This window comes from Coenobita brevimanus, chromosome 107 (genome assembly GCF_032717465.1).
Source record: "Coenobita brevimanus isolate Jiangsu-jjx chromosome 107, ASM3271746v2, whole genome shotgun sequence".
Taxonomy (NCBI): Eukaryota; Metazoa; Arthropoda; class Malacostraca; order Decapoda; family Coenobitidae; genus Coenobita; species Coenobita brevimanus.
In genome coordinates, this window is record NC_137060.1 from 27,392,711 (window position 1) to 27,415,803 (window position 23,093).

A 23,093-nucleotide genomic window follows, 5' to 3' on the forward strand; every position below is an offset into this window, starting at 1 on the left:
AGCCTATCATTGGATCGTTATTACTTTCAGCAGTTGTACATTGGAAAGCAGGAATTTGATTCAGGCATCCCAGTACAATACAAGCCTGCTAATCTGTTATGTGCAAGACGTATCCTAAGCCAGTCATTCAGTAATAATTAACTGTATATGGTTATTAAATCATATCCATCATCTCTTAACCTAGTGTTAAGAGATAAGAGATCCCAGGCTTGTATTGTATTGGGAAGTTTGAAGAGAATTTCTCTTGTTGACTGGACACATCCCTGATTTACGAGGACCCACTACTATATCTTTGTGCATGACTTTCATTTATATGCTGGAATCATTCAAGTTTATTTTGAGGATATGAGTGTTGACTTCGTCCTGACGATCTGAAGGTCCAGGTCAAGTCAAAATTCATATCCCCACATATTCTAGAAGAGTAACTTTCATCAGTTATCACAGATGTATGTTACTTTCCTGCTGTGAATTTTTCAAATGAATTATTCCCACATACTGAAATTGTTTATTGTGAGGATACAGCTGTTGGCCCAACCTGGACCTGAAGATCAGAGGGTCTGTTGGGCCAGAATTGCTGTATCCTCACAATAACAGTTTCAGTATGTAAGAATGATTCATATGAGCAGTTCACAGCAAGAAAGTAACATACTGTACGTCTGTGCAAACTGTTGAAAGTTACTCCTCTACCATTACTGTTCTAGAGAATCTTCTATGCCAGCTATATAAGAGACTGATTCTATATAATGATGACTGCCATTATATATATATACAGTATATATATATATATATATATATATATAGATAAATTGAATGCCATATGTCCTTTATGTTAGAATTAAATGCTGGCTCGCGCAGAGACTGATGCCCCGGCAGTCAATGTATAGACCTCTATGCTGTTGTCTCAAAAACCTTAATGCCATAAGTTCTAAGTGATTTAGCTATACATTGTTAAGCATTTATCTTGGTGTAAGAAAACATGCATAGAAATTCCATAGTTTTATTGTGTTCCATACTTCAGAGAGTCTCCAGGGAAAAATAGTCCATTTGCGGAAAACTAAGTTAAAAAAAAAATATATAAAAATTTAAGTAGGGAAAAACTGAGTAGTTCTTCTGTCCAATCTTTCAGACAGGGGCCAAAAGTATCAGAACATTAGGACAAGCGTATGACCAGCATCCACCCCCTTTTGTATGGCTTCTGTCTCCTTAGTTCCTTTTGATCCGCAGGTCCAGCCCACCCATCCTCTTGATCTGCAGCACCAGTTCATCTGTCCTCATGAATTGCAACACCAGTCCATGCGTCCTCTTCTTCTGCAGTACCAATCCATCCACTCTGCTGTCCAAATCCCATGTGGTGAACTGGTGGGTAACATCCTCTTCATACACAGTCCTGTTATAGGTCAGAAGCCCCTTATCTGGAATGAAGAGGCTGATGTTAGTGTTATAATTATTACATAGGATGCTAAAATTATTGAACCATTAGGGCCATGCTAAGGATGTACTATATCATGTTCTCAACACCAAATGGAACTTGAGGGCAACATTAGTATGGCAGCAACATACACAAAACCATCACATGGCGAGTACTGTACACACTATTCCCCCCCCCCCCTCAGATGGAGTGGCCAGTGAGCAACCAGGCCATCGAACACCCCACACCCACCACCCCTACCCCAACCCCAGTGTAAGTGTTGTTGGATAGATGTGGAACTGCCAAAGCTGGTGATGTTACAGTGTCACTATTGTTTTTACAGACAGTCAGAACCAGTAGGGGAAAGTACAGTATGTAAAGGCACTTAATATGTTATACCGTTCTGCTGTCCACAACATATGAGAAAGGCACAAAAGTGAAAGAAGACCTACAGTGTACTGTGTTATTGTTTATATACTTACATTTTATATTGTTACACATAATTATATTATAGTGAACAGCATCTGTTGAATGATGTCATTTCTCATACATTTTTGCTCCCACCTCCATCACCTTTCTCTTTATGTTCCTGTCTCAGTCTCCACCAAATGCCTTTCATACCCTCTTGTCCCCCACTCCCACCTATTGTTATCCAACATAAACAGTGATGAAATGACCCATCAGGTATTGATCTTATTACAGTATTTATAAGACACCTCTGTATTAAGCACCAACAAATCGATAACATACAATACTTCGGTAAGCCTGCCAACTATTTCATCCTGTTGGAAGCTGTTACGTGACACTGCAAATTGGACCTTAAGTTACAAGGACATAGTTGTTTATCATTAACAGGTTATGTGGTTTTGGACATCCATTAATTCATATTAACATGGCAAATTAAGCCATACACTATAAACATGTAAGGTTTATGTTCTTGTCGTTGTTGAATGAATGAAACGAGTCAGGGGTCGGCTCTGACAAACCACAAACTCGATGCCTTAATGAAAATATTCTGATCAGTTTTCACAACAGCAACACAGTCATTATATATATGACTGAATGTGGGTCAGTCATATACATAATGACACTGTGTCGCTGTTGTGGCAATTGGTTGGAATATTTTCATTAAGGCAGAAGGTGTGTAGTTTGTCAGAGCAGATCCCTGATTCATTTCGTTCATCCGATAATGACGTGTTTATAATGTAAGGCTTAAATTTCCATGTTAATATGAATTAATGAACATCCAAAACAGCACACCCTGTTAAACATAAACAACCAAATGTCCTTGTAACACAAGGTCTAACTTGCAGTATGTCATGTAAACTTACAACAGGATGAAATAGTTGGCAGGTATACCAGGGCATTGTAAGTTATTGATTTGTTGGTGCTTAATACAGAGGTGTATGGTAATATTAAAATGATCAATACCTGACAAGTCATTTCACCATTGTTTATGTTGGATAACAATAGGTGGGAGTGGGGGACGAGAGGGTATGAGAGGCGTTTGGTGGAAACCGAGACAGGATCCCAGAGAGAAGGGTGGTGAAGGTGGAAGCAAGAATGTATGAGAAAAGACATCATACAACAGACGCTATTCACTATACTATACTTATTTGTAACAATGTAGTGTGTAAGTACACACACAACATTGAAGGTCATCTTTCATTTTGCTTCTTCATACCCCTACTGGTTCTAATTGTCTATAAAAAAATATATATATATATATTATGGTAGGTGGGGGCACTCACCATCCACTCACTCGATGTAGTGCTGCTCCCGGGCGTCTGCCCTTTCCTCTCCATCCTTCTTTCCTTCCATTCTCTTCTGTCTTTCTTTCCTTCATTCTTTCCTTGTCCTTCTGCCTATGGGTAACTTTACACTCCCTCTTCTGTCTTTCTTTCCTTCATTCTTTCCACTTCCTTCAGCCTGTGGGTGACTCTACACTGAGTGACAAGCCAAATGGTTTCCTGTGCACCAGGAAACCGTTTACTACGCTGGGTGGTAACCATATAACCAAACTTTGGCGCCTGGTGGTTTAGTGGGTAGTTATTGTGCTCCAGTCGGATTGAGCAGGTGAAGGTTTATATCCAAGGGGTGGTTGGGGTTGATTGCTCATGTAATGCCACTCAGGGATGAGTGAGGCTGGTCACTCTCATCTTAAATATTGGGACCAACTGCCTAGCCCCAGGCTTCTACGCTTCTCATGGGGCAATGGAGGATTGGATGATAATGATATATATATATATATATATATATATATAATGGATTTATTACCAGACCTTTCAGCATTTCCTTAATGTTGTCTTCAGTGGTCTAAAACGATAAAATTATTAATATTACCTACATGTAAATATGAAAGTGCTGTAAAGTTACAGCAGTGGGAAATAAGAGAATTAAACTATGTTTAAGGGGTAGGATGATACAGTACTGTTAAGTTGGGGAATATGCAATTTAATATACAGTACAAGGACTTAAGATTCTCACTGTCACTAGAGCAGCCATCAAGTATTTTAAAATATTCACCTTGAAGATGAGTATCACACTGAACACTGTGTTCCTTCACAGCTGAGTATGGTGGCGAGTGAAGCCTACAGCCCATTCTGCCAGACTGGCCCGTGTTCAGCGGTGTGTGTTTTGAAGGCACGAAGTGTACTCCCAATATACCGTTTGGCAACTAGGGCAGGTAAATGATTAAACTACAGATGAACGCAAGTCAACTGGCAGAGTCCCATTCGGCAACTAGGGCAGGTAAATAGCAAACTGCCGCCGAATGCAAGTCGACTGGCAGAGTCCTTAAACTGAAACTAAGACCCAACTTGGAAGAACTGAGGTGAACGAACTGAAAATCTTTACTAGGGTAAAATTTGGATTAACTCGTAAAGTTTGTTCTGTTTTTGCTGAAATCTCCCCTAGATAAGGCAAAATTAGGTAGACTACCTCCTTATTCCCAGTAGGGGAACACTGCTTTGGTATCTATTGTTTAAGAAATTATTCACCAGTTTATCAAACAAATATGTAATATAACCATTATTCACAAAATATTTCCTCCAAAAAGTTACTTCACTGTGAAAAAGGGTGTATGTAGATGAGACTAAAAGCTATGTGAATAAGAGTCATTACAGCACTGATCCTGTACCTGATATGACTGAAACTAAAAAGCTTGTGCCCAAACCTGGAAAGGTTGCCATGCAGAAAATGGAAAGGAAGCTTACCATTGCTTTTCAAAATCACTAAATAAAAAAAAAAGTTTATTATTTTTCTCCGTCTCTTGTGAAGGAAATGTTTTTATGTTTATCTGTTGAGATATTCTAAAAATTTCAGTGCATGTTCTTTAGCTTTAAATATTATTAGAGTGTCATCCTGTACCTCCTGTATATAGTATAATGGGTCTAAAATTTGACAGACATCCTTCTAGCTTCGTTTTCTCATGATAGCAAAGAAAAACGTTCACTAGTATGGGTCCTAAAAATGAACCCATCGCTACCTCATCAACTTGTATAGTTTATATCCAAGGCATGGTTGGAGTTTATTGCTCAAGTAATGCAACTCGGGGTTGAGTGAGGCTGGTCACTCTCATCTTAAATGTCACAACCAACTGCATAGCCCTGGGCTCCTACGCTCCTCATGGAGCAACGTAGGATTGGATGACGGATGGATGGATCATTAAACACAACAAGGACGTCTTTTACACAAAGTAATCATAGCTCCTTGAAAACAGATTGGGTCATACCATTAAAAATATCTGTTCTCTGATATACTAATGACAATAGTTTTGTCCAAACTATAAGTATTTGTTTGTCATTAGTATATCAGGGAATAGATATTTTTAATGGTATGACCCAATCTGTTTTCAAGCTATAACACTTCTAATCCTTGTTGTGTTTAATGATAATTTGTATATACAAGTTGATGGGGTAGCGATGGGTTCACCTTTAGAATTTATACTAGTGAACATTTTTCTTTGCTACCATGAGAAAACAGCTAGAAGGATGTTCGTTACATTTTATACCCATTTTATATACGAGTATGTAGATGAGACTCTAGTAATATTTAAAAGCTAAAGGAATTAATCTCCGAGCTAGACCTCATCAGATCATATAGCCCTGCTAGGGTTACAGGAGAGCACTACCCCTCCCAGCACAGCAGCCACCGGGCGGGGCACGAACTTGCAACCTCACGATTACGAGCCCAACACCATACCACCGAGCTACCGCACTCCCATAAAAGCTAAAGAACATGCATTATTCTTAGAATACCTCAACAGATAGCATAAAAACATTTCCTTCACAGAAAAGCAATGATAAGCTTGTTTTTCTATTTTCTGCAAGGCAACCTTTTCAAATTTGGGCACATGCTTTTTTAGTTTCAGTCACATCAGATACAGGATCAGTGCTGTAATGACATTAACAGAGCTTTTAGCCTGTCATCTACATACACCCTTTTCCATGGTGAAGTAAATTTTTTGAGGAAGTATTTTGTGAATAATGGTTATAGTGCACATTTGTTTGATAAAATGGTGAATATTTTTGTGAACAATAGATACCAAAGCAGTGTTCCCCTACAGTGAATAAGGAGGTAGTCTACCTAATTCTGCGTTATCTAGGGGAGATTTCAGTGAAAATAGAACAAACTTTATTTAAGAGTTTATCCAAATTTTACCCTAGTATAGATTTCAGGTTTGTTCATCTCAGCTCTTTTGAAGTTGGGTCTTTGTTTCAGTTTAAGGACTCTGCCAGTTCCCTTGCATTCGTCGGTAGTTTACTCATTTACCTGCCCTAGTTGCCAAATGGGACTCTGCCAGTTGATTTGTGTTCGTCTGTAGTTTACTACTTTACCTGCCCTGGTTGCCAAACGGTATATTCGTGCCTTCAAAACACACACCTCTGAACACATGGGCCAGTCTGGCAGAACGGGTCGTAGGCTTCAGTCACCACCTTACTCAACTGTGAGGTAACACAGTGATCAGTGTGATACTCATCTTCAAGGTGAATATTTCAAAATACACTCAATCCTTAAGTAACACGTGGTTGAGTAACACGTTTTTGTTCTAACGCGGTCAGCATAATGAGAGAAGTCATGTCAACACGCGGAAAAACTCGAGCTCACGCGGGAAGTCAGCTGGCCTGGGGACGAAATTTGAAAGCCGCGCGCTATGACGTCACCCTCTAACCTCTGGGTACACTTCCTGGGCGCATATTTCCATTCTGTATGGGTATTTATTTCAGTACCACAGCCAGCCACCTCAGCCAAACAGCCCTAGTGAGATGTGATAGGTTAGGGTAGGTTGCTGAAATTTTGCCTGAGAAGCACAGTGGGCATATTTTCGTGAAAAACCTATGGTTAGTTTTTAAACGAATGGGCAAGCGTTGTTCCTGGCTGAGGGTTCCTGGTGGTTTTTATGAATACGCATACAGAATGGAAATATGTTTTCTGGGCAAACTCAAGGCCGAACGGTTTGACGAAATTTATGGGTTTCGACAATTTCAGGGGACAAAATGGAACGACAATGTATGCTAATCAGAAAAAAAAAAAAAAAAAATCCTTGCGTTCTCGTAAGTTACAGTTCAGTTCCACATTCTTCGTTTGATTTCATGCTTCCCAACACATTTTGGACCAACTGGGCATATGGTTATCAGTCCTTTCTCATGCCTCATCTAGTTCTTACCCACAATTATCATGGATTTTGCAGTTTTAAGGAACGAAATGGAATGAAAATGTTTGCTAATTAGAGGAAAAGTTACTCTTTCGTCCATGTGTTATCGTAGCGTTCAGTTCCACATTCTTCGTTCGATTTAATGCTTCCCAACACTTCCAACTAACTGAGCATACTGTTATCAAACCTTTCTCATGCTTCACCTAGTTCCACCCCACACTTATAATGGGTTTCGCAGTTTTAGGGGACGAAATGGAACGAAAATGTTTGCTAATTGGAAAAAAATACTTTCGTCTATGTGTTCTTGTTAGTGTTCAGTTCCACATTTTTTGTTCGGTTTCGTGCTTCCCAACACATTTAGGACCGACTGAGCATACGGCTGTCAAGTCCTTTCTCGCGTCTCACAGACTCTACCTCACAGTCATATGGGTTTCGAGTTTTAGGAGACGAAACTGAACGAAAATGTTTGCTAATCACACACACACACACACACAAAATACTTCTGCTCGTGTAAGTGAGCATTCAGTTTCACATTCTTCGTTCTTCTTCCTGATAGTCTTATGTTTGTCGGATTACTTCTGGGAGGTAAATAAACGTTTCATACTAGATCTGTTTCCCCCGTCGTTTTAAGTTGTATTCCGCTGTCAACTTGTTTGACACATCAGGGTTACGGCGAAATTATGGCCTGTCCTAACCTAAGTGTTTAAACTTGACCTAACCTAGCTTAACTATACCTTATAATTTAACCTAACCTAACGTAGCATCCAGTTGGGAAGTTGGGAGACGAAAATCACCGTTGAGTACATCAAGACAATCATGTTATGGCTTAAGGAACGTGATGATAAAAAGAGGGAAATTTTTCAGCAGGAAAAGGTAATTTACCACCCTGAAAATAGTCAGAAAAATACAGAAAACAAACTAGAGGAATATGAACTGAATTGGTAAGGTTCTTCCACTGCTTTAAGCGTACATACATCAAAATGGCAAAAGAAAAAAAGAAAAACCATAGCATAAAAGAAAGCACCATCATAACGATTTGGAAGGACGGAGAAGATAAAGATCGTGCGTAGGAAGTGATGCAATCCTGGCAGCTGTGAAGGTTTATATGTTGTCCTGAAACTGACTGAGAAGCTTATAGGGCGTTATGTGGAGCGTCAGAGAAAGCAAGCTCTCATTTTTACCCCTTTTTAACATCTTACCCCACGTATTTACCTCCACCTATACGCACTATCAGGTAAAACACTGAAAGAGATATAACTGTTGTAATTAAAAACATCAGTGGTATTAAAAATGGCATTAACAAAAACAGAAGTTGGACTGGGTCAACACCACCTCCACTGAGTACCCTTTTGTTGATACGTAGCTCCACGGTATTTTACTCCCGCCCCCCAACCCCAAAGTTGTCAAAGTTTCGCCTTCTCGTATCATGTGGCCTTCGGGGGAGACGTTAGGCTGTATAGTTAGACTAAAATTTACGGGTCTGGCTGTTTTAGGGAACAAAATGGAGCAAAAATGTTTGCAAACCAGAAAAAAGGTACTCTTTCATCCATGTGTTCTCCTGAGTTAGCGTTCCGTTTCACATTCTTTGTTCGGTATCGCTCTTCCCAACACATTACTCTTCGTTCGGTATCGCTCTTCCCAACACATTTCGAACTGATTGAGCAGTTTAGCCATATGTTTAGTTTATCAGAAATGCGTTGGGAAATGCGATATCAAACGAAAAATGTGAAACTGAACGCTAACTCACGAGAACACACGGATTAAAGTAATTTTTTCTTGTTAGCACAAATTTTCGTTCTATTTCGTACTCTAAAACTGCCAGACCCATAAATTTTTGTCTAACCATATGGCCTAAGGTCTCTCCTGAAAACCACATGATATGAGAGAAGGCAAAACTTTGACAACAACATTGGGGATGGGAGGAAAATACCGGGGAGCTACGTATCAACAAAAGGGTACCCATCCCAACTTTTATTTTTGTTAATGCTATTTTTAATACCATTGATGTTTTTAATTGCAACAATTATATCTCTTTCAATGTTTTACCTGATGGTGGGTGCAAGTGGGGGTAATTTACGTGGGGTTAGGTGGTAAAAAGGGGTAAAAGTGAGAGTTTTGGAAAGTTGCCAGAACACATTGTACCATTATACATGTAAACATATTGTCTGAGTGACGCGGATTTGGGTACCACGGTCCTTGTCCAGTCCCTATTGCCCGCGGTACTCAAGGATTGAGTGTACTTAATAGCTGCTCTATACTCAGTTTTTTTTATCGAGGCGAAGATGCACTTGACAGATTGGTGATGATTGGCTGAATGCAATATTACTTCATAATCTCTTTATTATTAATTGACAACATATATCTGATGGGGAAATTTGGTTTAGTAAATGTTATTCGGACATGTTGCATTTAGCCAATTGTCACCAACGTATCAAGTGCATCTTCGCCTCAATAAAAAAAAATGAGTATAGTGACAGTGTGAGAATCTTAGAGGCCTTGCATATTAAATTTTTTTATTCATTTGCTTTTTCTTCCTCTGTTCTATTTTAAAAAAAATAAATAAATAAAATTGCTTAAGCCCCAACTTAATACTATATCATTGTACCCCCTGAACATAGCTTAATTTTCTTATTTACCACTGCTGTATCTTTAAAGCACTTTCATACATGTAATTTTAATTTTTTCATTTTAGACCGCTGAAGATGACATTAAGGAAATGTTGAAACATCTGGTAATATAATCCATTACAATTGTCATGAAACTGTGTTTACTCTTACTGAAGATCCAGTTCCCCAGGAACAAACCAACGTTAAGTGTGACTTTACACACATATACATATCATCCAATCCTATGTCGCCCAACAGAGGAACGTAGGAACCCATGGCTAGGCAAGTTGGTCCTGACATTTAAGATGAGAGTGATCAGCCTCACTTATCCCTGAGTGGCATTATGTGAGCAACAAACCCCAGCCACCCCTAAACCACCAGGCACCAAAATTTGGTCTGATGGTTACCATCCAGCATAGTAAATGGTTTCCTGGTGTACAGGAAACCATTTGGCTAGTCACTCAGTGTAGAGTCACCCACAGGCAGAAGGAAGAGGAAAGAAGGAAGGAAAGACAGAAGAGGGAGTGTAAAGTCACCTGTAGGCAGAAGGACAAGGAAAGAATGGAGGATATAAGGACAGAAGAGGATGGAAGGAAAGAAGGATGGAGTGGAAAGGGCTGACATCTGAGAGCAGCACTACATCAAGTGAGTGGATGGTGAATGCCCCCACCTACCACTATATATATACATATATATATATTACTTCTGCCTATGGGTAACTCTACACTAAGTGACAAAGCCAAATTCGTGCCTGTACACCAGGAAACCATTTACTATGCTGGGTGGTAACTATATAACCAAATTATGGTGTTTAGTGGTTTAGTGGGTAATTAAGATGCTCCAATCGGATTGAGCCCGTGTAAGTTTATATCCAAGGACTAGTTGGGGTTTACTGCTCACCCAACACCAGTCAACGATGAGTGAGGATGATCAGAGCCAACTTGCCGAGCCCCAGGCTCCTACACTTCTCATGGGGCAATGTAGGATTGGATGATGGATGGATGGATTACCTTAACATCACTAAAAGATTGGGTTAGGGAGGATCCAGAAAGAGAAAGCATGTAAGTAAGATTTTGTTATATCAAGATGCTATACAGGGATGCCTTCATGCAGTGGCACCAATATAACCATGTACCCAGTCTTGCTATCCCCTGGAAAGAAAAGGATTTACTGCAAAATATGAGCTTGTAGTTCACTGGTTCACCTTCAGAGGAGCCTGGGACTACAGCAGCAGAATCATAATTGTAATGAATATGATGGCAATACTGTATTTATTATGCATATATTATATTAAGAAATATTACCATCATATTAAGCTTTATCTTTATGATGTTTTTCCTGCTGTCATCAGTTAACTTCCTAATATCTCTTCCTATGCAGTTATTTTGCTCTCTAGTAACACAGTGTCTCTCTCCCTACCAGGCTGCAGCAATCCACTCTTCCTGTTGTCCAAGCTACCCAACTCACTGCTTCCAACATCTGTCACATACCATCACATGCTAAAATTTTATTTATTGACCATAGGTAGAAGGTGGTCACGCAAATACTGTAGGTGCATTTTGTACATATAAATCTATCTATCTATCTATCTATAGCCCGACGCCTAATCCCGCAAAGGGTGGCCGCAGACAAAACGCCTCCAAGTCACTCTGTCACCCACCATTTGACTCCCCTCCCCCCAGCTCACCCCCCCCTCCCTCATATACCTCTCAACTCCATCCCTCCACCTCATCCTCGGTCTACCCCTCCCTCTTCCTCCCTCCACCTCACCTACATACACCCTCTTAGTCAGTCTTTCATTCTCCATTCTCTCCACATGTCCAAACCACCTCAGTGTATTTCTCCTAATCTTTTCAACCACATCCACATCTACCCTACAACGTTCCTTCACTTCTTCATTCGTCAACCTGCCCCTCCACGTCACTCCACATGCTCCTCTCAAGTACCTCATTTCCACTGCTCTCACTCTTGACTTGTACCCCTCTTGCAAGGTCCACGCCTCGCTTCCATACGTCAGGGTAGGGATCACAATACCATCATGCAGTGACTTCTTAACTTCCATACTCGCCTCCCTATTTCTCATCACTGCTTTCAGTGTACCAACAACCTTTCTTCCCAGCTGTACCCTTTCACGTACTTCATCCCCCCAAAGTTCCATCCTTACTCATCACACTACCCAAGTACTTGAATGCACTCACATTCTCCATATCCTCACCATCCAACCTCACTGCACACTCTGTGACTTCATTCCTCTCAAACACCATAACTTTACTTTTGTTTACATTAACTTTCAGCTTCCTCCTCCTACACACTGTCCCAAATTCATTCACCAAACCTTGCAACTCCCATTCATCTTCACTCAACAATACTGTATCATCAGCAAACAGCAACACCGGAAGCTTCCAAATCTCACCCTCATTCATTAGGGCCACCCCCACATCCACTGCCCTACCTTGTACCTCCTTTACACACATATAAATGATTGTATATTAACTGAACTGGACTATGTATATTAACTGAACTGGACTAAAGTGATTATGTACAAGACATTTTTACGTAGGAGGGGAGGGGGGCTCCTGTTTTTTTTTTTTTTTTAAATCCCAGGTTAGAGCTGTAATACATATATATAAGGATGGACTTACGCTTAATGCTCAGCACGTTTCTTAGACACAGACATGAGTAGACCTGAATCAGTGGATCTTTTTCTGAATGCTCCATTATGTAAATTTCTATTACCCTTTGCATCAGGAGGACAATTTTCTAAAGCTATTACTAGTAATTAATTCATAGTAAGTCATTGATGTGTGCAGGCAAAAAATTAAAGTAGCTTTTAACCACTTAACACAGAATTTTTACTGAGGGCATTTAGTATGGGCCAGTCAGTTTGCAACTAGTTTCTTGTGATGGCCTGATAATGTAAAACATCCACAAAGGCTTCAAATGTCAATAGTAGTTTGTCTGAATGCCAACTTTTTTTTTTTTTTTTTTTACCAGCACTCTAACTTGGCCTAAAATTAGCATCTTTTCCATTATCACTGTACAGTTCTTGTAACAAGAGATTACCTAGAATATTGTGCTAGTCATGAGGAAGTGCTATGAAAATGATGTGTCTTCTATTGAACAAGAATTTCAGCTATGAGATTATGAAAATTCAGCCAAGTTAAGGTGAAGAGAGTATAGCCACATACCATATATGTATAGCAAATGAATGGTATTTTGTAAAAATAAATTCTTGTGTGTACATTTTTACAATATTGTTTCAGTTGCCTGTACTGTATATACCTTTTTTACCTTAACTTGGTCCAGTTTTCCTTCAGTCTTCCATTTTTGTGCTAAGTACTGTTTGGAGTACAGTCCTATGTGATGTTGGTATTGTAAATCAGTTACAGCATTGTTCTGTATCACTGTATAATGTATGTATTAGTATACAATGTAACACTGAAGTTGCTACTACTAAAGCTGGCAGCAAAATAATAACAACAGCATATGGAAAGACATCAAAACTTACAGGTTTTTATGTATAAAAATACAAATAATTATATTGCAGTGGCATTTTCAGCATTACATATTACACTATTTAGTTAGACCAAAGGGAGATGGTTGTGTGTGTGTGTGTGTGAGAGAGAGAGAGAGAGAGGTGGGTACATAACAAAGGGAAATAGGATTGTGTGTGTGTGTGTGCATGAGAGAGAGAGAGAGAGAATGGTACAAATAACAAGAGGAAACGGAATTGTGTGCGTATGTGTGAGAGAGAGTGGGGGGCAGACGTATGATAAAGGGATCAGAGTTAAGGGGGAGACATATTGGACAGAGAGAGTGGGGTTGAAGGGTACATATAATGGTGTGTGTGTGAGAGAGAGAGAGAGTTAAAGGGGAGATGTATGGTAACGGGATATGAGAGAAAGAATTATGGGGGTCAGGTGTGATAAGGAGAGTGTATGTATAAGGGGAGATGGGATGTGTGTGTGTGTGAGGGGGAGAGAGTTACAGGGGGGAGGGGATTCTTTCCTCAATTTATGGCCCACAAAAAATACCAAATGCTTTCTGTGCACTCACCCACGCCATGCAAAATATAATACTGGATGGTTTAGTAGCAGTAGTAGTACACCTGAAATGTGAACCCAGTGGACTGCAGGTTGGAATTATTGTATACTGCTGATAATTATTTTCCCACCAATCACCAGTAATTTATCACTAAATTATCTCAGATTTCCTCCCCATATCCCATACCCCTATTATCCTGCCCTCCCACTCTCCTACCCATAATGTCTTCCCTTTATCAATACCGAGATTGCTTTGGAAAATAATCAGTTAGACAATAATTTCAGCCTTTGACCCACTGGGTTCACATTTCAGATGAACTTGTGGCTAGAACTACTACTAAAACCATCTTTATATGGAGTGGTTGAGTCCACAGAAAGTCTCTTTGATTCTTTTATGAGTCATGAATTGAGATAAGAATCCCCCCCCCCCACCATCTCGTCTCAACATTTACATTTCTCCCCCCCTTCATTATTTACATCGTTTTTCATAGCCATGAACCTCATATACAATGTAACTTGAATCTCAGACGTAACGTGTTGAATACTGAATACAAAATAAAGTGGTGGAAATATTATCTACCCTGTTTCCTGTATCCTCTGTAGTAGTGTAGAAGACAAAACTTACCAGGCCCATGGATGAATAGGGGGGAATGAGGCCTTGGTGTTCAGCAGTGGTAAAATTAGTTCACATATTTTCTACCAGATGGCAGCACCGGTAAAAAGTTGCACATATTTGCCAATAGATGGCAGCACCGTCGAATCCGACAAGCGACGGTGGCGCCATCTACCAGTCTAAAAATCAGGGGGGGGCCATCAATAGGGTATCATAAGGCCCGGGTGTTCAGCAGCGGTACAAGCTTCCAGTTTTTCCCACCAGATGGCAGCACCAGTCTTCTCAGGAACAGAAATACATAAGACCCCTTCCCTGTGCAACCAAAAATAGTTCAAAGGATGACCAATAGATGGCAGCACCAATGTTAGTTCTGCCATCTATTGGTCATTCTTTGAACTAATTTTGGTTGCACAGGGAAGGGGTCTTATGTTTTTCTGTTGCTGGGAAGACTGGTGCTGCCATCTGGTGGGAAAAACTAGAAGCTTGTACCTCTGCTGAACACCCGGGTCTTATGATTCCCTATTGCTAAATCCCGGAGCTCACCAAATTTATTTTTCGCTCTCCCTAATTTGGCATTAAAACACACAGATGACGACTTTATTTGCACAGGCGAAAATATTATCAAAGACTACTTAAAAAAAAAAAAAAAAGTGGAAAAGCTGGAATGAAATGATGTGGACGAGGAGGAAGAGGAGGAGACGAACAGGAGGGGGACAAGGAATAGGAAGACGAAGATTAGGAGGGGACGAGGATTAGAAGGGGGCAAGGATTAGGAGGGGGGACGAGGATTAGGAGGGGGGCAAGGATTAGGAGGGGGGCAAGAATTAGGAGGGGGACGAAGGGGAGGAGGATGAGGGAAGAGGATGAGGGGGAAGAGAGGGGATGAGGAGGAGGAGGAGGAGTGAGGATGAAGGGGAAGAAAAAGGGACAGAGAGGGGATGAGGAGGAGGGGACGGAGAGGGGAGGAGAGGGGATGAGGAGGAGGGAGAGGAGAAGGAATGAAGAGAGGGAGGAGAGGGGAGAAGGAGAAGGAAGGGTCGAGAAGGAGGGGGAGGAGGAGGAAGGGACGAGAAGGAGGGGGAGGAGAGGACGAGGATGAGGGGGAGGAGTTTTAGGGGTGGAAGAGGAAGTGGAAGGGGGACGAGGGGCAGAAGGGGATGATGAAGAGGTTGAGGGGGGTGGGGGTGAGGACGATGAGGGAAGTAGGGAGGAGGATGAGGGGATGGGGAGAGGATGAGGGGGGGTGTGGGAGAGGATGACGGGGATGGGGGAGAGGATGAGGGGGTGGGGGGAAGATAAGGATGAGGGGGGTGGGGAACAGGATGAGGATGAGGGGGATGGGGGAGAGGATGATTACGATGAGGGAGGTGGAGGATGAGGATGAGGGGGGTGGGGGAGAGGATGAGGATGATGGGGTGGGGGAAGAGGATGATGATGATGAGGGGGGTGGGGGGAAGAGGAGGATGATGAGAGGGGTAGGGAGAGGAGGAGGAGGAGGATGAACGGGGTGGGGAGAGGAGGAGGAGGTGGAGGAAAGAGGAGCATGAGAACGAGGGGCTAAGGGAGAAGATGAGGACGAGGGGGGATGGGGATGATGAGGAAAGGGGGATGGGGGAGAGGATGATGATACGGGGGGATAGGGGGAAGAGGAGGATTCGAATGAGGGGGGTGGGGGAGAGGATGAGAGGGGTGGGGGAGAGGATGAGAATGAAAGGGGTGGGGGAGAGGAGGAGGAGGATGAAAGGGGTGGGGGAGAGGAGGAGGAGGAAGAGGGGGGTGGGGAAGAGGATGAGGATGAGGGGGGTGGAGGAGAGGATGAGGATGAGGGGGTGAGGAGGAGGAGAAGGGGGGTGGGGGAAGAGGAGGAGGGGGTGGGGGAAGAGGAGGAGGGGGGTGGGGGAAGAGGAGGAGGAGGGGGGAGTATGATGACAAGGTGGAGAAGAGGGGAGAAGGGGGAAGGATGAGAAGGAGAGGGTGTTGCTGCTGCTGCTGATGATGATGATGATGATGATGATGAGGAGGAGGAGGAGGAGGGGGGGACGACGTGGAGGCTGGCACTGGTGAAGGAGGAGGAGGCTGACACTGAGGGAGAGGTGAGATGAGAAGAGGGAAGGAGGACGAGGAGATGGGGAAGGGAGGAGGAAGAGAAGGGAGATGGGGGATGAGGAGGAGATGGGGAGGGGGGAAGACGAGAAGGGGAAGGGGAGGACGAAGTTGGCACTGAGAGGTGGAGGAAGAGGAGGAGGAGGAAGATTGGCACTGAGGGAGAGGAGGAGGAGGTTGGCACTGAGTGAGAAGAGGAGGAGGAGGAAGGTTGGCAATTGGGGTGAAGAGGTGGAGGAGGAGGAGGAGGAAGAGGAAGGTTGGCAATTAGGGAGAAGAGGTGGAGGAGGAGGAGGAGGAGGAGGAGGAAGAGGAAGGTTGGCAATTAGGGAGAAGAGGAGGAGGATGGCACTGCAGGAGAGGAGGAGGAGGTTGGCACTGAGGGAGAAGAGGAGGAGAAGGTTGGCACTGAGGGAGAAGAGGAGGAGGTTAACACTGAGTAAGAAGAGGAGAAGGAGGAGGAGGTTGGCACTGGGGGAGAAGAGGAGGAGGAGGAGATTGGCACTGAGGGAGAGGATGAGGAGGTTGGCAACTTGGCACTGAGGGAGAGGATGAGGAGGTTGGCACTGCGGGAGACGAGAAGGAAGTTGGCACTGAGGGAAAGGAGGAGAACGAGGAGGTTGGCACTGAGGGAAAGGAGGAGAACGAGGAGGTTGGCACTGAGGGAAAGGAGGAGAACGAGGAGGTTGGCACTGAGAGAGAGGAGGATGGTTGGCAATAAGGAAGAGGAGGAGGAGGAGGAGGTTGGTACTGATGGACAGGAGGAGGAGGTGGTTGGTACTGAGAGGAGGGGGAGGAAGGGTGGTACTGAGCGAGAGGAGGAGGCTGGCACTGAGGGACAGGAAGAGGAGGAAGGTTGGCACTAAGGAAGAGGAGGAGGAGGAGGAAGATTTGGCACTGAGAAAGGAGGAGGTAGGTTGGCACTAAGGGAGATGAGGAGGAAGGCTGGCACTGAGGGAGAGGGAGAGGGAGAGGAGGAGGAGGAAGAGGAGGAGGTTGGCACTGAGGGAGATGAGAAGGAAGGCTGGCACTGAAGGAGAGGGAGAGGAGGAGGAGGAGGAGGTTGGCACTATAGAAGGAGGAGGAAATTGGCACTGAGAGGAGGAGGAGGAAATTGGCACTGAGGGAGAGTAGGAGGTTGGCACTGAGGGGGGAAGAGGGGGAAGAGGTTGGCACTGAGGTGGGAAGAGGAGGAGGTTGGCACTGAGGAAGAGGAGGGGGTTCGCACTGAGGGAGAGGAGGAGGAGGAGGTTGGCATTGAGAGAGGGGGTAGGATTAGGAAGAGGAGGTTGGCACTGAGAAGGATCAGGGTTAGGATAAGTAGGTTGGCACTGAGAGGGGCATAGATTTGGAGGAGTTTGGCACTGAGGGGGGGGGGTAGGAATAGGAGGAAGTTGACACTGTGAAGGATCAGGATTAGGAGGAGGAGGTTGGCAATGAGGGGTAGGGGGTAGGATTAAGAGGAAGTTGGCACTAAGATGGATCAGGATTAGGAGGAGGAGGTTGGCACTGAGGGGAGGTAGAATTAGGAGGTTGGCACTAAGAGGGGGATAGGATTAGGAGGACGTAGGCACTGAGGGGTGTAGGATTAGGAGGAGGTGGAGGCTGGCACTGAGGGGTGTAGGATTAGGAGGAGGTGGAGGCTGGCACTGAGGGGTGTAGGATTAGGAGGAGGTGGAGGCTGGCACTGAGGGGTGTAGGATTAGGAGGAGGTGGAGGCTGGCACTGAGGGGTGTAGGATTAGGAGGAGGTGGAGGCTGGCACTGAGGGGGAAGGAGGCAACTCACCTGGAGGAGTCTTGTGCTCCAGGGTGGCTTAGTCTGCTGGTATGGGCGTGGGTGTGGCAGTGATGGTGCTGAAATGAGGCATTAGTATGGGTAAATAAAATACCAATTAACTGGACACACACACACACACACACACCTTAACATCCTCTTGGATACTGTTTATACTTCATGTATTTTGAAGAAAAAAAATGGAGTTCCCCCGAGCTAAGCCCTGTATTGGACTATATAGCCCCGCTAGGGTTACAGAAGCGAGCTACCATTCCCGGCACGGCAGCCCGGGCGAGGCTCGAACTCGCAATCCCCCGATTACGAGTCCAGCGCGCTACCACTGTGCTACCGCGCCCCTTTTCATGTATTTTGAAGAGAGAACCTGTATTTTTACACTCTCACCTGAGAGTCCCGGGTTCGATTCCCGGCATATTGGTAAGTTCATGTATTTTGTTACCTAACTCGTCCTACCAGCACACAATTAATTTAAGGAGTCCATGATTAGTAAAAGGGTTGATGTAGACTGTATCTCACTCCTTCAGTACCAAAAGTCTATCCTAAACTAAATAAGTCATGGAAATAACAATAACAAAACATCTGTGAGCACCATTACGTGAGAGAGACAATTGAGAAGTAGGGGAGCGTAGGGGTCTTGATGTGGAGGTGGCAAGCACATGAAATGATATATTTTGATGTGGTTTGGCAAAGTGAAGAGGATGGAGAAAAAGACACCGACTAGGAGTGTGTAAGGTGACACGGGAGGGATACGGAAGGGAAGACCGAGGATGAGACGGAGGGATGCGATACAGACGAGGGGATATGTGAGTTGGAGAGAGGTCAGTCAGATGGCAGAGGATAAAGGCGTTTGTAGCTAACCCTGACGGAAATCAAGCGTGTAGCAATAGATAGATAATTAGACAGATAAATGCAGACACAGACAGAGACATGCAAGGAGATACAGGCAAACTAAAACAGGCTATAGTGTCACAGGAGTCAAACACAGAATCCTCTAAGCTTATATCAATAAAGATAAATAATCCAAGTATTACTATAACGTATCATTCATTGTACTCTTGCAAACTTCAAACGACTTTACGTGATACTGGGGCAGGTCTTCCCTTAGGTTTCGTAACAGTTTTCACTGCGACTTATTCCAGTATTACATCTTGGCCCCCTCTTTCTTTTTTTTTTTTTTTTTTGGCATTAATGCTTGTATTAACATGACAAGATAATGAGGCTAAATGAGCAGAGCAAATCGCCACTGAGGAAACGTTACGAAAATAAATATATTAGAACTAAACATAATAGTACATACTATATGTCATTTTTGTGTAGATATAGGTCGCGTCAATAACACAAGAGATATATACTACTGAGGTGTAATGTGCAGATAAAATCGCTACGGAAGACGTATTACGAATCCCCAGGTCCACTAAGAATACGAGGGTGAGTCTACGTTGCCATGGATACCACTGGTTTTCCCCCTCACGAGCGACGTCGCTATCATCCTCACTCCGCGGTGACCAGAATAAAAATGGCGATATTTCTATAACTGCACCTCCCAGCTGTGTGTTTTTGGTACAGGCGGGTGTGTATATGGTTATTACAAAACTGGATCACTTATGAATCGCCTGTGTACCTGAACAACGTGATTCAAGCCAAAAATAATATTCATTCAGTGTTGCCAATACAATGGGGAAACATACCATCCCAGTTACACTCTTAAGACTAATAAAAACCGATTTACTTTCTAGTTCGTAATAAAGAAATGGTTTCTATGGTGTTCATATCAGCAGTAACTCTTTTTCCTAAGCCATATCTCCTTTATTTTCTTGTTGTCCTTGTGCTAAAATCCACATCTGGTCAACAGGTAATGCAGTCATGATGTGGGAACTGTTGTACGTCAGTCTGTGCTGGAAAAGGTTCAAGGTTTTGGTTGAACTGCTTCCTCAGGTAATGTGTGTTTAAGCTGCAGGTATCATTGATGCGGCTGTCTGGATGAACCCAAGTGAACACATGCCATGTAACAATAGTAATTGGACCATCAGCTGAGTAAATTAAACCCGAGTATTTATGAAAAAGTTGGAACACTGACAGGTTCGAAGCATGGTTGGTCTGAAGTGGTTGGTGTGGTGGATAAAAGGAGGGTGTAGTGAAGAAAGGGAAAATAGGAGAGGATAGGCCAAGACTTATGCTGTGTGAGAACAGAACATTTGTTAGGGTAGGATGAGACAGGACAGATGTCAAGTTAAGTTTTACTGTACAAAATATACCATGTAAAGTGATTGGAAAGGCTCAGGTAAACTTATACTTGCTGTTTCTCTTCTTGGTATTAAGACTTGACCGTCTTAACACAACACCACCAAGCAATGGAACTTACTGTTTTAATGGTAATATTATTTTAGCTGCGTTGATTTATTTCTGTGCTATTATTGTTAATTATATATGCAGGAAGGAGGCATTTTATTGGGTAGTTATGTAGTGTGATTAAAACAGAAAACCTATCTACACTAACAGCACATTAGGCATGCCCGCTGATTTAGTTCAGCCAAAACCTGTGCTGTATTTATAAACTGTTCTGAACATAAACTGTGTATAAAACTGCCAATATATACGTTCATCTTCTCTCAGGCAACTGATAAACATTTTATAATTCAATCAGTCAATAATAGTGACATAAACTATGAAAAACAAACCACCGGTCATACAAGATAACTTACGGAGTTTGGTTTATCGTGTCCATTGTGTAGGATCCTTTACGAATACCTCCCTGAAGCTCTCACAACATCCATGGGCCATAGTTTTAAATTATCTTATGCCTAACTTCCATATAAGATTCACTGACTACTATGTATCTCCATTCATAACGCTACCAAACACTTCACTGACGAACTAAGTGAGCATTTCAGTGAAAAATTCAAAAGACAAATGTATTTCTGATATTTCAGTTTTGAAGGAATATGTTTATTGCGAGAAATGTCTAGGACGCTTTGTGAATACAGCTGGCATAGTTACCAGATCACAGTGTATTACGGGATGACGAATTTACGAAGATTTACAACACCAGTAGCTATGCATAAGAGACAGTAACGTAAAAATGATATGTTTTACGTATTACTAAGACAATATGATGCTTTCAATATACTACAAACTAGAAACCTGAGTTGTTTTCATTTGTTTTTTAGACCAAAGTGGGATGATGGTATTGGTCTGTAACTTGGCACCACCGTAGAAGTATTATTTTTGCCTTAAATAAACTTGTTCAGGCATATACGCGATACATAACTGATATCAGAGTTGTCATATACTTGTGCCCACCCGCCCGTACCAAAGAAACAGGCATGGGTGTTATGTTTGTGGAAATATCGTCATTTTTATGAGGGCCCCCGAGGAGAGAGGATGAGGGGGACGCTGTGTGCTCGCTCTCGCTCTTCGTCAGGGGTTCCTACACAGGGGGCCGTGTAAGGGATTTAAGTATTTCTGCGAGATATATACAGACATGGTCAAAAAATGGCCAAAGTATCATTTATGATGGTGTTCCTTATTATGACCCAATCTTTTTGGATTTTAAACAAGCGTATTAGGAGTAAGGATAGCGTTTTGGATCTCAGATACTAAAAAATAATGATACATAAAAACACAGCATTAAAATACTGTCAAACCTTTATAAGTATCTCTTTAACATCGCTAGATTTCCTGCCCCTACACTGTACACAGTACTGCTAAATGGAAGTATATAACTCGACTCTACTATTTAATTATTTAAATTATTCCTTCTCCCCTCCCCGAAGAGTTTATGGCATGCACGTCTCTCCTGTTGACGGGAAAGTCTATGATCTCCAAGGCAACGCAGAATCACGGTGGTATATCTCCATGGCAACGCAGACTCAGGGTCGCATTATTTCCATGGCAACGCACTCATGGTGGTATTATCTCCATGGCAACGCAGAATCACGGTGGTATATCTCCATGGCAACGCAGACTCACGGTGGTATATCTCCATGGCAACGCAGAATCACGGTGGTATATCTCCATGGCAACGCAGACTCACGGTCGCATTATTTCCATGGCAACGCAGACTCACGGTCGCATTATTTCCATGGCAACGCACTCACGGTGGTATTCCAACTGGCATTTATTTCGTAACATCTCTACCTTGGCCACTTATTCTGCATTCTACACCTCAGTATTTTTATGCACGTTACCGAAGAAAACTGTATTTATTAAAACCATATAATAAACAAGGCAATGTTAAGCTGTTTTAGGCAGAATAAATCGGTAAAGGATGGGTGTTACGGCGCCTACTGTGCCACCTTAGCTAATTACTCATCATATTACACCTGGATAATGTGTGTGTGTGTGTGTGTGTGTGTGTGTGTGTGTGTGTGTGTGTGTGTGTGTGTGTGTGTGTGTGTGTGTGTGTGTGTGTGTGTGTGTGTGTGTGTGTGTGTGTGTGTGTGTGTGTGTGAGAGAGAGAGAAAGGAAATCTGGAAGTAAATTTTGGAATAAGTAAAAATTGTCTTAGAGTGGAATGAAGTGATGGAGTGTTCGTGAAGCTGCAGGATTAGGAAATGGATTAGGTGTGTGCCTTTAATGTACTGGTAACTCAACTGCAGGGATCTTGTGTTGTTGTAATGGCCTAGTCTGCTGGTGTGGGCGTGGTAGTGTACATGGTGAACTGAGCATATACAGAATATCCTTAACTGACCACAGATTTACACACACACACACACACACACACACACACACAGCTTACAAACGACCTACACACTACATGCACATACTAAACATGCATAATACACGTAAACGCACATCAACACACACACGTACACACTATACGCATACAAGACATGCTCAATACATATTATCGCACATCAACACGCATACAC